A 12,424-nucleotide genomic window follows, 5' to 3' on the forward strand; every position below is an offset into this window, starting at 1 on the left:
CCGGAGTTTCATATTTTTCTTTTTGTTCATAGACATCCCCTCCTGGGGTCTCAAAAGTAACCCTCGACAGGCCATCGGCATTAGTGTTCTCCATAGCGGAACGGTAGCGAATTGAGTAGTCATACTTTGCAAGGCGAGCTGCCCAGCGTTGCTCCAGGGCTCCCAACTTGGCAGTGTCCAGATGGGCCAGGGGATTGTTATCAGTCCGTACAAAGACCTTAGCTTCTGTCAAATATCCCGCAAACTTCTCCGTCATGGCCCACACCAGGGCAAGGAGTTCTAGCCGGAAGGAACTGTAGTTGTGGGGGTTTCACTCTGTCTCTCGCAAGGATCTACTGGCATAGGCGATCACCCTCTCATGTCCATCTTTTACCTGCGACAGGACTGCCCCGAGTCCGTAGAGACTGCCATCAGTAGATAAGAGAAATGGTTTATCAAAGTCGGCATAAGCCAATATGGGGGCCGATGTCAGAGCTTCTTTCAGGGCCTGGAAGGCCTCTTCCTGCTTCTGCCCCCAGGTAATATATATTTTGGCCCTTGGGTTGCCCAGCCGTTCCTCTCAACAACTCATTCAGAGGGCCTGCTATCTTGGCATAGTCTTTGATGAACCGCCGGTAGTACCCGGTCAGTCCAAGGAAGGCCTTCAACTCCCGCAGCGTTCTGGGCACTAGCCATTGTAGTATTGCAGCCACTTTGTCTTGGGACGGCAACACTCCGTCTTGGGACACCCTATGGCCCAAATACTCGATCTCCCTCTTGAAGAGATAACACTTCTTTGGCTTTACCTTCAGGCCATGGGATCGCAGTCGCTCGAGTACTTGCCCTAGCCGATTCAGGTGTTCTTGAAAAGTAGCAGAGTATATGATGATATCGTCCAGGTATATCAGAGTGGCTTCAAAATTCAGGTCTCCCAGGCATCTCTCCATCACCCGCTGGAAGGTCCCCGGGGCATTTGTCAGCCCAAATGGCATCCTGTTGAATTCGAATAGTCCCATGGGAGTATGAATGCCGTCTTTGCCTTGTCTTGCTCGGCCACTGGTACTTGCCAGTACCCGCTCGCCAGGTCCAAGGTAGAGAAGTATTTGGCTCGTCCTAGAGCAGTCAGAGACTCCTCGATACGTGGCAGAGGATATGAGTCTCGCGTGGTGCATGCATTCAACCGCCGGTAATCCACACAAAACCGAATAGTGCCATCCTTCTTCTTAACAAGCACCACTGGGGCCGCCCAAGGGCTCTGGCTACCCCGCACCACTCCGGTATCTATCATCTGTTTCAACAATGTTTTCACTTCCTGGTACAACTTGGGCAGAATCTGCCGATATCTTTCCCGAATTGGAGGAGTGTCCCCCGTCGGTATCTCATGTGTGGTAGCAACCGTGCAGCCAAAGTCATCGGCGTGACGGGCGAATGCAGCCTGATTCTCCCACAGCATGTTTTCAACTGCTCGCCGTTGGTCTGAACTGAGAGCTTTCACATCTATTTCCATTTGATCCAAGATGGTTCTCCCATTCCATTCTGGGGTCGGCATCTCTTTTACACTGGCAGTAACTGCCAGGGTCCAAACAGCATCACCTACTGGAGCTAGAGTCACTTCTCTCCGACTCAATACTTCTCCCCGGTGTAAGTACACACGAGCCAGTTCCACTCCTGGCGTCAAGGAGACTTCTAGATTTCCCATATTCACAGCTCTTATGGGTACTCGTCCATTCTGGACCACTCCCAGTGTTCGGGCCACCAGGACATCCTGACCCAACTCTCCTAGGGCCGTCGGTTCGATGAACACCTCCATACCTTCAAGATTGCGGAAGGTTCCCACGGGTAACGTCAACACGGTCTCCCGTCCAGGGGGGATGGTGAGGGTAGCCTTTCCTGGTGCTCGGATCGTTCCCACAGACTGGTGTGCTGGGACACTTTTCTGTGTCCCACAGAATCGGATCAGCCGTTGAAACGCTTGCTGAGTAGGTTTGTGTGGAGTGGCTTGCTTCCAATAGCCTGGCCCCCGTTTGGTGAACATTATCTGATCTAATTCTCGCAGAATGTTCATGCCCATTATCATAGGCACATCTTCTTTGAACGTCTCAGGGACCAGCAAGATACCTTTCCGTCCCACTTCTTGCCCACATAGCCGTACATTCATCCACACGACTCCTGTGACAGGGATCTGTTGTTGATTGGCCGCTGTAACCCGGACGAGCGTCTCTCGCTCTGGCTTGGCCAGCGCTTGGAAGTAACGGTAGAAAAGTGACTCAGGCATAGTCGTTACTTGTGACCCGGTATCCACTAAGCAGTCGACCGGAATGCCTTTAAATTCAGCTCGAATGGTGGGACACCCTGCGACCAGATGTTCGGAGCCATACTGGGTATCTTGGCTCTCCACCTCCCCCGCAGTACGCCCCACTACTGCGGGGGCAGGAAGTTTAACGGTGGCTCTGGGCGTCTGGCCACATCACTCCGACACTCTCTGGTATAATGTCCATAATTTCCACACCGCCAACACTGTGCCCCTTGACGGCCTTCTACTTGTCTGCATATGGGGGGTGCCCTTAGGACTTGATTGACAGGCCTCCTTGGAGGATATTGAGGAGCTTGGTGAGGAGGTAAATTAGGGTGAGAATATTCTGATATAGGAACCCATGGGGGCGCCTGATAACTTTGTTGTCGGGCCGGGTAGGCAGTTTCAGGGGTATAGTGCGGCTCCATCCGTTTTTCCAGATGTGTCAACTTTCCGTGCATAGCACTCAGAGAGCTCTGTAAGTCTTGTACTACTCTGACTAGGACCTCTTCGCTCTTTGAAACCCCGGGGGAGGTGACGGTCCGGGGGCAGTATCACTCTGGACACATAATTTTCTTCTTTGCTCCGTGCCTCCGAGTCCACCCTAACTCGTTCCTGCAGGGTCCGTTTCAGGGGAGTGCTGTAGAGTCCCAGAATAAATTGTTCCCGCAGGATCCGATCTGCAGTTCCCATGGTGGTTACTCCGTCCGCCTTTTTTTCCTGCACCTCGGCCAACACTTCCTGTAGCGCCATTGCTTACTGCGAGACACCTTCGTCTTCCCGCTGAATTCGGTAAAAGAATTTCACCCTGAGGTGCCCTGCGCTGGCTGCTTTCCTGTATATTTCTTACAGGAATCTCTTTCAATGTATTGCGCGTGGCTTCCGGTTGTAGTAGGACATTTTGTCGGGCTTCACCCTCTAGAGCGGCCAAAGCGATTTCTACTTGTAGTTCTGTGCTGACATTGTAAATCCTAGCAGCGCTCTGTAATCTTGACACCCAGTCCGACAGTGACATATTCTGGCCATCAAATTTAGGTAGCAAGTTAAACAACATGCCAATAGGGAGGGCCCTTGCAGGGGTTCCACCATTGCCTGAGGTGCTTACATTAGCATCATGCACATTGCCTTTAGCCGCCTCCATCTCTGTGACTGTACCCTGCTCGCAGCGCCACTTGTAGCGGGAGGGAGAGACCGCAAAGCAGGATTCAAGTACAGTACAGTGGACAAGGTGACTGAAGCAAAAGCCGGTGACTGAAGCAAAAGCCGGCAAAATGAAACTGCCGGAAAACCTGAGTAACAATACAGTACCACCGCACCAGAGGCGCAATGGGTCAATTACAGGAATGGTATGAACAGGTGAACATAAATCAACAACAGTGGTAATGAGATTTTGCATAGACACAGAATAAGCTAAACAGCAAACAGTCAGCTTGCAGGCTACTCTCACTACCAATTACCTATCTAGCCCTGCTACCCAGGGGACGCTTCTACAGCGCACTGACTAAGTCCCTGACTCTATAACCTATCACAGGAAAGCACCGGTGCCACTCACAGTTCTGCAGATTCTCTTGGATCCATTAAGATGCAGTCTGGATCCACGTCCGGTCGCTTGCTTGTCTGTCTTTCTCTCTCTGGTCACAACAGATACAGCTCTCCACCTCTGGCAGGAAGGATCCGGCGTGTCTCTACATGGTCCCACTTCTTCTGGAACACACAGGGAAGTCCTCTGTGTGCAGCTCCACAGCTGTCAGGAAAATATCAGCTTCTGCTACAGTCTTTTGCTGTTATCTCTCAGCAGTCCATCTCTCTCCGTTATCTCAGCAACTTCTGGAACAGTCTGGGAAAAACTTCTTAACTCTTTCTTAGCCTCTGGCCAGCACAATTCAGGTTCCTGTTTGGTCACAGTGGCCTCTGGTGGCCGGAGGGAAACATGACAGTCTGCATAGATATAAGTGCTGGAAATGCTGCTGTTTGATTCAGGGCTGCCTCTTACACTCAGACAGCACAATGCTGCTGTATGAGCGTGAACTACTGAAAAGGAGGACATCCCTGTGTCCGTCCAGGCACTGCGCCAGACGAAGTACAGGAAGCCTAAAAACCAGACTGTCCAGCCTAAAACCGGATGTTTGGACACCCTAGGTGCTGAGGACGAGTAGTGACATTAGAGGAGAAGGGTGGTGGCTGCAGAGGCGGTAATAAAGAGCATAGGAAACATATGACCAGAAACCTCCCCAAAAAAATGCCAGGGCCAGCTTCTATTATAGTTAGCTCTGGAACTGGTGATGCCACTGATACCGCAGAAGCAGCCTCAAACATTGCAGACCTAAGCCAAGCTCAGCTACCACTATATCTGTGCTAACATCTCCTGTCTGACAGTTTTTCTCCACAGTGTCAAGTACAAAAGCATTTTCATATGCAAGATGGCCTGTGGCAGGCGCAGCACTATGAAGTGCCTTTTGCGCTGTGGCATTAGAAATTTTTTTGATATCTCTGACTTTTTAGTCTAACCAGACTGTCTATTACTCTGTAATTCCTCTATCGCCGTTCTATGGAAACAGTAGGTTTAAAGAGCACACCAAATGCTCCAAATAACTTCTTTATTAACTTCAACTTTTCTTCATATATATGTCACGGCCATGGTCATGGCTGTGACTCCTTTACCGCATGCGATTGCCTGCGGTCTGGTTTAGTTGTTCAACCACAGGTGAGGGCCGCTAGTGTGTAGCCTCACTTGTGGTTGCCGGGGGCAACAAGTAGTTGGGTATTGTCGCAGTAGAGCAGCCTGAGCTGGTGCTAGGCAGCTTGCGGCAATGTGCATGCGGGTGCACCTAGCAACTTCTCTGTTAGGTGTGTGTGTGTATGTTATGCACTTTGTATGTCTGGTGTGCACTAGGTTTATGTTAGGTGTGCACTGTGACACTTCCCTTCACTGTGGCTGCCCGTGGCAACGTTTGGTATGTGTACATGTGGTGGCAGTGTCTCGGCCTTCTGGCTGACTCCCAGGACATGGTTGCCACCCATGTCGTTGCCTGCGGTAACAGCTACAGTGTGATGTGCATTTGGACACTTCCCCTTTAAGTGGTTTCACTCCCTGTTAGTGTTGGAAGGGTTAATTCCCTCTCCTGTGTGTGTCTGTGTGTGTGTGGCCACTTTGGGCTATAAAGCCTCTTTGGAGATCTGAAGCTGAGGGGTTCTTCAGCCATGCTTTGCTGGAGAAACCCTCCTGGTATTTCCATCTGCCAGTGGGGGCCACCCTTGTGGTCATATTGTCACGGCTGAGGATGGGGAAAACCCTCAGCCGTGCGATGAGTTAGGGTCAGATTAGGGAGGCAATAGGAGGTGACCCGCTCCCTAGTTCTGTGGTTCTGGCCAAGACGTGACTTCCATCCTCTGTCATCGCACGGCTGAGGGTTTTCCCCATCCTCAGCCGTGACAATATAACACTGCCGCCTCCGCAGAAGATAGTCCATGTACAAAACACGTGTTGAATAAAGTATCATAAAATGGTAGTATGCATTAGATGGTGGTTCAACTGTTCAATCTTGTCATTCAACATAAAATGGTGGATACATTTCTCTCTTCAGTATCTGTACTCTCACTTTAAGTTATTTAAAGGGAACCAGTCACCGGGATTTTGTGTATAGAGCTGAGGACATGGGTTGCTAGATGGCCGCTTGCACATCCGCAATACCCAGTCCTCATAGCTCTGTGTGCTTTTATTGTGTAAAAAAAATGATTTGAGCCATATGCAAATTAACCTGAAATGAGTCCTGTCCCTGACTCATCTCAGGTTAATTTGCATATGTATAAAATCGTTTTTTTTACACAATAAATGCACAGAGAGTTTTGTCGACTGGGTATTGCAGATGTGCTAGCGGCCATCTATGTCCTCATGGCCGCTAGCTCTATGCACAAAATCCCAGTGACAGGTTCCCTTTAAGCACTTTATGATCGAAAGTGAAGGAGAGCGCACTGCGCATTTGCAGCCATCCTCTATTCATTTCAATGGGGCCGCCAAAAATAGCCGTCTGCCCCATAGAAATGAATGGGAGCATGGGCCGCGCATGCGTGGCACGCTCCCATTCACTTCTATGAGAGAGGCGGGGATTAGCTCTTGGTGGTGGACGGACCCTGGGAAATCTGGGGTCCTCCAGCCACAGCGCTCCACGCTCCGTTCTCGATATAGGTGCGGGTCCCAGCGGCGGGACCCGCACCTATCAGACAATGGGGGCATATCCTAGCGATATGCCCCCATTGTCTAAGATGGGAATACCCCTTTAAAGGCATATTATCTTTTCTGCTTCTGTGAACACAAAATATAACAGTTATATGACATCCAAACATGAAGTCACTCTAAATAACTCTGCTTTTGTCTTTAACACACAAACATAGGAACTGTATCAAGGTTATTGGCAGGTCTAGCTGTATAAACACACAAGCCATATTAGCAACCTAGGACAGGTCTTATCTGGCCAGCTACATGGTCAGGATTAAAATAAACCATGGGCATGGAATGTCATCACGGCAATATGTAGGTTGCATGCCGTGCCTCTTCCCCTCTGCCTCCCCCTCCCTTAGAGTTCTATGTGGAGCAGTTCTGGCATACACCACAACTTGTATGAAAGCTGGAAGTGAAACCCGGAAAGCTCTGACTTTCTGAAGTATGAGGCCTGCCTCTGGTGTGCTTTTGTTTCTCCTGATCTCCTTCTGACCTTCCTCTGCTCTCCATCTCGTGTGCTCTTGTTGAGGAGTTTGTCGTTTGTATCCTGTCTGCTACATAAGCCTAACATCCGGGACCAGAGGAAATCTTTAAGAGGAGTTGGATTCCTACCTACAAACATCTGTATTTGCGTGAGTAGAGGAGGATACACAGGAGACTGGATGGCACTGTCTATAAAATGTGTAGCTGTCTGCTGCTAATCACTACCTTGTGCAATAGTGACATGAGCTTCACTCATCAACTTTTACTACCCAGCCCCAGGCCTCTATTTGAAGGCTGACAGTGAAGTACAGAAATGGTGGTGGGATGGTGGGGGGAGTGAGTGGAGAGGGGACGGTCTGCAACTGGAATTTTTTCAGCTTTGTCTCCCCTCTGGGCGCCTCTAGTTTTTTTTGCCTACTATAACAACAAAGTTAAAGTCCCGCTCTCTCCCCTCTTTCTGTCTTATCCACACACTGAAGAGGAATAGACTAAAGCGTGGTCAGTACTATACTTATCAGCAGCAAAGCCACCTAAATCTCAGAGCCCCAAGTATCGGGGCACCTCCTCACTAAGAGGCCAGACAATCTGCAGGATGGATTTAAAAATACAAAAACGGACAAGCTGTGGAAATTTCCTTTAGTGAAAACATGAATGGCTCAAAAGAACCCACTCTAGAATTAACATCGCGATACTCGGTATTAGAAGCAGAAGAGTGTGGCTCAGATGAAACAGGGACAAATAAAAATAGTACAGAAGACATCTGGCATTGTCATTGCACAGTTGTCAGCGCAGATGGGCGAAATGCAGAGCGATGTCTCATTTATACGTGATGACATGAATAAGATTTGTGTGATACTAAATGAACTACTCTTAATTTTTCAAGATTGACCCGTTAACACATGTTGAGAGTTGAGACACAGTAATATTGATTATTTACAGTTGGTCACTGGGACCAGAGATTGTCTCTAGGTTTACATGTGTTACTTATCCCTATATATAAAATGTAACGTTTATTTCTATGTCACTAAAAATTCCTACCTATGACTGACATTTTAAAATTATCAGCTGTGTCTGCAATTTCCGCTAATTATTGCCTTGTTTTTTTGCAATGGGGCTACCTGTAGGGCCCTCACTTCATTCTGCCTAACAGGCTCCTATATTTTCCCACGGTATCTACCGTGCTGTTATGGGCTCACACTGTTTATCTCACAGTGCGCTGCACCTTTAAGGCTACTTTTACACTTGCGTTTGGAGCGGATGCGTCTGGTGTCTGCACAGACGGATCCGCTCCTATAATGCAAACGCTTGCATCCGTTCAGAACGGATCCGTCTGCATAACTGGTTTTTATCAGTATCAGATCCGACAGTATATTCTAACACAGAGGCGTTCCCATGGTGATGGGGACGCTTCAAGTTAGAATATACTAAAAGAACTGTGTACATGACTGCCCCCTGCTGCCTGGCAGCACCCAATCTCTTACAGGGGGCTGTGATCCGCACAATTATTGTGCGAATCATAGCCACCTGTAAGAGATCAGGTGCTGCCAGGCAGGAGGGGGCAGACCCCCTCCCTCCCCAGTGTTAAATGTGACCAGTGCGGCCCCCCTCCCTCTATATTCATTGGTGGCCAGTGCGGCCCCCCCTCCCTCCCTCCCCAGTATTAAATGTGACCAGTGCGGCCCCCCTCCCTCTATATTCATTGGTGGCCAGTGCGGCCCTCCCTCCCTCTCTCCCCAGTATTAAATGTGACCAGTGTGGCCTCCCCTCTTCCCACCCCCTAATTAAAATCACCCCCCCCCCCATCATTGGTGGCTGCGGAGAGTTCCGATCGGAGTCCCAGTTTAATCGCTGGGGCTCCGATCGGTTACCATGGCAGCCAAGACGCTATTGCAGTCTTGGCTGCCATGGTTACTTAGCAATAAATAGAAGCATTATACTTACCTGCGAGCCGCGATGTCTGTGACCGGCTGGGCGCTCCTCCTACTGGTAAATGACAGGTCTGTGCTATAGGTAATGCGCCGCACAGACCTTTCACTTACCAGTAGGAGGAGCTCCCGCCGTTCACAGACATCGCAGCTCGCAGGTAAGTATAATGCTTCTATTTATTGCTAAGTAACCATTGCAGCCAAGACTGCAATAGCGTCTTGGCTGCCATGGTAAACGATCGGAGCCCCAGCGATTAAACTGGGACACCGATCGGAACTCTCCGCTGCCACCAATGATGGGGGGGGGTGATTTTAATTAGGGGGGGGAGAGGGGAGGCCGCACTGGTCACATTTAATACTGGGAATCCGCACTGGCCACCAATGAATATAGAGGGAGGGGGGCCGCACTGGTCACATTTAATACTGGGGAGGGAGGGAGGGGGGGTCGCACTGGCCACCAATGAATATAGAGGGAGGGGGGCCGCACTGGTCACATTTAATACTGGGGAGGGAGGGGGGCCGCACTGGCCACCAATGAGTTAAATACAGGGGGGGAGGGGGGGTCTGCCCCCTGCTGCCTGGCAGCACCTGCCAGGCAGCAGGGGGCAGTCATGTACATAGTTCTCAGTATATTCTAACTTGAAGCGTCCCCATCACCATGGGAACGCCTCTGTGTTAGAATATACTGTCGGATCTGAATTTCACGATCTAACTCAAATCCGATGGTATATTCTAACATAGAGGCGTTCCCATGGTGATGGGGACGCTTCAAGTTAAAATATACCATCGGATTGGAGAAAACTCCGATCTGATGGTATATTAATAGGGGACTCCTGACTTTACATTAAAAGTCAATGGGGGACGGATCCGTTTGAAATTGCACCATATTGTGTCAGTGAAAACAGATCCGCTCCTATTGATTACATTGCAAGGCAGGACGGATCTGTTTGGCTCTGCATCGCCAGGCGGACACCAAAACGCTGCAAGCTGCATTTTGGTGTCCGGATCCAGGGCGGAATGGAGGCGGAATGGAGCCAAACTGATGTATTCTGAACAGATCCTTATACATTCAGAATGCATTGGGGCTGAACTGATCCGTTTTGAACCGTTTGTGAGGTCCCTGAAATGGATCTCACAAATGGAATTCAAAACGCCAATGTAAAAGTAGCCTTGATCACCTATGGCAACTGGCTTCTTTTTTGTTAAAAAAAAAAACGGGACCCTTAGACCATGTCTAGAATTCCGGGAACTGAATCTCATTACTGTCCGTGATCCTTATCCTCTTCCTTTGATTCCAGATTTGTTTGATCAGATTGTCAGAGCCAAGGTGTTTTCTAAATTGGATTTAAGAGGGGCTTATAATCTGATAAGAATCAGGGAAGGGGATGAATGGAAGACGGCCTTCAATACCCCTGAGGGCCACTTCGAGAACCTGGTCATGGCCCTTTGGTTTGACTAATGCCCCGGTAGTCTTCCATCACTTTATCAATGACATTTTTCATCATTTGGTGGGGAGGTTTGTAGTTATTTACCTCTATGACATACTAATTTACTCACCAGATATGAAGACTCATCAGGATCATTTAAGACAAGTATTATCGATCCTTCGGGAGAATAAATTGTATGCCAAGTTGGAGAAATGTGTGTTTGTTGTCCAGGAGCTGCAGTTTCTGGGTTACTTACTTTCTGCCTTAGGTTTTGCATGGATCCTGAAAAGGTTGTGCGGTATTGGAATGGGATCAGCTGGAGAATCAGAAAGTTCTGATGTGGTTTTTGGGTTTTCCTAATTACTACAGAAAATGTAACTCAAATCCGATGGTATGTTCTAACATAGAGGCGTTCCCATGGTGATGGGGACGCTTCAAGTTAAAATATACCATCGGATTGGAGAAAACTCCGATCTGATGGTATATTAATAGGGGACTCCTGACTTTACATTGAAAGTCAATGGGGGACGGATCCGTTTGAAATTGCACCATATTGTGTCAGTGAAAACAGATCCGCTCCTATTGATTACATTGCAAGGCAGGACGGATCTGTTTGGCTCTGCATCGCCAGGCGGACACCAAAACGCTGCAAGCTGCATTTTGGTGTCCGGATCCAGGGCGGAATGGAGGCGGAACGGAGCCAAACTGATGTATTCTGAACAGATCCTTATACATTCAGAATGCATTGGGGCTGAACTGATCCGTTTTGAACCGTTTGTGAGGTCCCTGAAATGGATCTCACAAATGGAATTCAGAACGCCAATGTGAAAGTAGCCTTAGTCACCTATGGCAACTGGCTTCTTTTTTGTTAAAAAAAAAAACGGGACCCTTAGACCATGTCTAGAATTCCGGGAACTGAATCTCATTACTGTCCGTGATCCTTATCCTCTTCCTTTGATTCCAGATTTATTTGATCAGATTGTCAGAGCCAAGGTGTTTTCTAAGTTGGATTTAAGAGGGGCTTATAATCTGATAAGAATCAGGGAAGGGGATGAATGGAAGACGGCCTTCAATACCCCTGAGGGCCACTTCGAGAACCTGGTCATGGCCCTTTGGTTTGACTAATGCCCCGGTAGTCTTCCATCACTTTATCAATGACATTTTTCATCATTTGGTGGGGAGGTTTGTAGTTATTTACCTCTATGACATACTAATTTACTCACCAGATATGAAGACTCATCAGGATCATTTAAGACAAGTATTATCGATCCTTCGGGAGAATAAATTGTATGCCAAGTTGGAGAAATGTGTGTTTGTTGTCCAGGAGCTGCAGTTTCTGGGTTACTTACTTTCTGCCTTAGGTTTTGCATGGATCCTGAAAAGGTTGTGCGGTATTGGAATGGGATCAGCTGGAGAATCAGAAAGTTCTGATGTGGTTTTTGGGTTTTCCTAATTACTACAGAAAATGTAACTCAAATCCGATGGTATGTTCTAACATAGAGGCGTTCCCATGGTGATGGGGACGCTTTAAGTTAAAATATACCATCGGATTGGAGAAAACTCCGATCTGATGGTATATTAATAGGGGACTCCTGACTTTACATTGAAAGTCAATGGGGGACGGATCCATTTGAAATTGCACCATATTGTGTCAACGTCAAATGGATCCGTCCCCATTGACTTGTATTGTAAGTCTGGACGGATCCGTTTGGCTCCGCACGGCCAGGCGGACACTCGAACGCTGCTGAGCGGAACAGAGGCCAAACGGTGCCAAACTGATGCATTCTGAGCGGATCCGCATCCACTCAGAATGCATTGGGGCAGTACGGATCTGTTCGGGGCCGCTTGTGAGAGCCTTCAAATGGAGCTCACAAGCGGAACCCCGAACGCAAGTGTGAAAGTAGCCTAAGTTTGTGGGTTCCCTATTAGCGCTTCCTGTTTGCTCATTCAAGCTGCATGTCTATTGCTTTTGCAGTCACTCGCTGTTTAAAACACATGTAACGTTCACACTCTTCCCCCCGACATGTTTCGCCAAACACTTGGTGTTCTCAGGGGTTTGGGCAGTCTAATTGTGAAGGGGGCGGAACCAAGCTTTTAA

The 12,424-nt window shown here is 48.6% G+C and overlaps 1 protein-coding gene across 1 annotated transcript in view; it reads left to right on the forward strand.

The window, feature by feature from the left end:
* Nucleotides 1-6,888: 6,888 nt before the first annotated feature.
* Nucleotides 6,889-12,424, forward strand: part of LOC120997237 (cytochrome P450 2C14-like) — a 106,588-nt gene continuing 101,052 nt past the window's right edge. Inside the window, exon 1 of the mRNA XM_040427237.1 lies at nt 6,889-7,123. The gene's annotated coding sequence lies outside the window, so the exon portion shown is untranslated. The remainder of the gene's footprint in view (nt 7,124-12,424) is intronic.

The sequence above is a fragment of the Bufo bufo genome, chromosome 4 (assembly GCF_905171765.1).
Source record: "Bufo bufo chromosome 4, aBufBuf1.1, whole genome shotgun sequence".
NCBI lineage: Eukaryota > Metazoa > Chordata > Amphibia > Anura > Bufonidae > Bufo > Bufo bufo.